This window comes from Limulus polyphemus, unplaced genomic scaffold, assembly GCF_000517525.1.
Source record: "Limulus polyphemus unplaced genomic scaffold, Limulus_polyphemus-2.1.2 Scaffold10714, whole genome shotgun sequence".
Taxonomy (NCBI): Eukaryota; Metazoa; Arthropoda; class Merostomata; order Xiphosura; family Limulidae; genus Limulus; species Limulus polyphemus.
This window is the reverse complement of record NW_013676324.1, coordinates 2,061-5,464: the sequence shown is the minus strand read 5'-3', so window position 1 is coordinate 5,464 and position 3,404 is coordinate 2,061. Positions and strand designations below refer to the sequence as shown.

The following is a 3,404-nucleotide window of genomic DNA, read 5'->3' as shown; positions in this document are numbered from 1 at the left end:
TTATAGGTTTTACTACTTGTTTAATTTTAATAGTCCAAACTAAGTACGTACTACATTTGTACTTCGTGGTTTTACTATGGTCTAACTCCTATTGGGAACTAATATCCCAGTTTCTTATTCTGGTATGTGTTATGATGCCAACAAGCACACATTTGTCTGTGGTTTTACAGTGTCACTCCTATTGGGAAACAATATCCCAGTTTCTTATTCTGGTATGTGTTATGATGCCAACAAGCACACATTTGTCTGTGGTTTTACAGTGTCACCACTCCTATTGGGAAACAATATCCCAGTTTCTTATTCTGGTATGTGTTATGATACCAACAAGCACACATTTGTCTGTGGTTTTACAGTGTCACTCCTACTGGGAAAAAGTCTCAGTTTCTTATTCTGGTAACTCTAATTGAATTTAATGACTACAGATGACACTAGAGTCACTACTAAGCATACCTTTCAAGAGGAATTTGAGTGCTGTCCAAATGTTTTGTGCATTAGCCAGAGGTGAACTGTGTAAACTAATAGAGTACTTGACATTGTGTAATAGTGGTGTCTATACATTTCAACACATTTATGTAAATAAATATACATGTGTGATATCACACACGTGTATAAGGATTACATAAGCTTATTGAGTTGTATTGTATAATACAAATGAATCAATTACAGAAAGAGCACAACCATAAAAAGTAACAAGGGCACGGAGACAAAGAGTTTGATCTCAATGTTAAGGACTGATAAGTAGAAATGTAACTGTGATAACTGTTGTTGGAAAATGCAACATACCCGTTTTTTTAAATAATGCCAGTAACAGAATAATGTTGGCACACACTATGATTGAGAGAGAGTTTTATACGATGTTTTGATGACGCAGTTTTACCTAGTGTTTCTCGTAAAGTGTGGTGCAGAAGATATTTCAACTGGATTGAGCTGAAATATTCATAAACAGTGAAATTATCAGAAGTATATGAAATTCAGACATTGACTTGGATATCATAACCAATTGTAGCCAGTGGTATATTTGGTTGTGATAACAATATTTTGAGTCATGCAGATTGAAATATTTGAAATATGCAAACAGTTTTGTTGAATATTTCCTTTGCGTTGTTTCATTAAATTTACTCTAATCTAGCATGAAAATGTAGACTGTATGTGTACTAGGAAAACATGGACAGTAATGTGTACATGGTGAAACTTTTACATAACTTGGAAACTATTTCATTCTAAACCCCTGTTCCTTCATACTAAAAGTGGGTGCTGTTTACCTTTTAGTCAGATGGTATGAAGAACAATGAAGCAAGGTGGGTGCTCCAACATCTGAAAGCAGCCACAGGCACAAGTAATTGGTGAATTGGAGACATGCATAAGCACAAGTCTAGGAATTTGAAAGTTCTAATGTTCTCAGGATATATTCAATTGCATGAATAAATGTGAAACCCGTAAGTATGTCATTTGACCAATAGCTTTAGTCAAAGTTTGTGGGTGTAACCTTGCATTATGACCTATGAAGTGGCTGAACTTTTGTATAAATGTGAAGCCCGTAAGTATGTCATTTGACCAATAGCTTTAGTTAAAGTTCGTGGGTGTAACCTTGCATTATGACCTATGAAGTGGCTGAACTTTTGTATAAAGGTTCAAATTCTGGATGCTTTGGCTGCTGTGTTCTTGAATTTGCTAGCATTTCCACCTCTTGTTGCTGAGTGTTCTCAAAGGGTTTTTCTATTATTTGATGGACCACTGGTGTGATTAAGGACTAATATGAGGAGACACCTGCTTAGCTTAAGACATTGGCCCAAGAAGATGGCTGCCACTTGACAAGTGAAGCAAATGCTGGACTTTAAACCAAAGTTCCACTGTTGTCAGGAAGGTTACAAGTGCCCACTCGGGAATTTCATCATCAGGAAGCTGCAGTACCGTTTCCCAGTATATATTGTGTGAATTATTGTTTTTATTTATTTAATTCTGGTCATTTCTGTCAGTGTTTTAATAGAACATTCTGGTATAAATAGGTATTTATTCTAATTATGGTTTGCTTTTTATTTGTGTTAGGTTTCATTTCAAGGTTCTTTGATGTTGTCATTTATTGTAAAAGGGGTTATATTAATGTATTTTTGCAGATTTTGACTGTTTATGTGATCATTTATATAAAAGATGTGATTTTTTTATATTGTGTTTTCATTACCTCATTATGTATTTAATTCATTAAAGAGTTTCTATTTTTTTTAAAGTTTGACATAGTCTGTTAGACTGCCCCCTTTCTAAAGGGGTAGGCAATCAATGTTAAAGTTGTTTACTTTTATTAGTACATTACTTTCTTTGTTAAAGGGTACTTTGTGTATATATAATTGAGTACTTGTATATTGCTTCTCTGTGCTGATTCCAAGGATGGAAGGATTATTGAATGAGGATAGATTAAGATAAAATGTGATGTTAATGATGCATATTTACAAGATTATCCAAGGGATCGATAAGATGAAGACTTCTGGTTTCTTAGTGCTACATAAAAGGCACAATTTAAAATTTGAAAAAGACAGGCTAGACACCAGTTAGGACAATTTTATTTATCTAATAAATGATTTATTTATGGTATGATTTGCTGTCCACTCTAGTGGAAGTCAGTACTTGAGTTTACTAGGGGAATCAATGATTTCGTGAAAAATAAAGGATGAGTTTAAATTTTTACTTTTCTCAAAGATGGATCTACAAAGACAGCCTTGAAGGACCAGATTGGTTGTTGCAAGCTGTATTCTCAATGTTATAATTTAATTCTTAGCCATGATGATGCAATAATCAAGAAACTTTGTGTGACATCTAGAGACAAGGGTACATTATTTATAAATATGAGTAATCAGTTAGTGAAGTTAATGAGTATTCAGCGAGTTTGAGTTTAGTGTCAGAATATATTATAGTTTCTATATAGATAGACATGGCAACGACTTGTTGGATGCAATTAATTTTAATAGAGTTGAAGGGAAAGGTTGATAAATATTCGAATAAGAGCTGGCTTGAAGATGGTTTTAGGATTTAGTTTAGTGGATAAGGCAGCCTAAATAGACCAAAAGGTCTCTTGTTGTTCTTTAATGTCATGTTATATTGGGGGGAGGGAAGAAGCATGAACTTACCAATGTAATGACAAAGGAACAGCTCTTGGTCTAATTTTACAATTCCACTCAACGCACATTAGCATTTTTACAGGCTACAACTCTAGAACTACACTGCTTCTCAGCAAATGAAAGGACAAGGGGCCAACAAGATGGTCATTTTATACCTTCAGTGACTTCACTTCGTCCAGTTCAGTATAGAGAGCAGTGGTTGATTGTTTCGTTAAATTTTACAATAAACTGTTTTCATTTCTGAAATTAAAGAAACCGAACGGTTCTCCATTTCAAAATCAGGATATTAAACAT

General features: G+C 34.1%; 1 long non-coding RNA gene across 1 annotated transcript; it reads left to right on the top strand.

The window, feature by feature from the left end:
- The first annotated feature begins 94 nt into the window (after positions 1-94).
- LOC111083699 lies at positions 95-2,679 on the top strand. Its single transcript, XR_002609195.1, has 2 exons — positions 95-199; positions 382-2,679. It is a non-coding gene; the product is annotated as an uncharacterized LOC111083699 (long non-coding RNA).
- Positions 2,680-3,404: the final 725 nt, after the last annotated feature.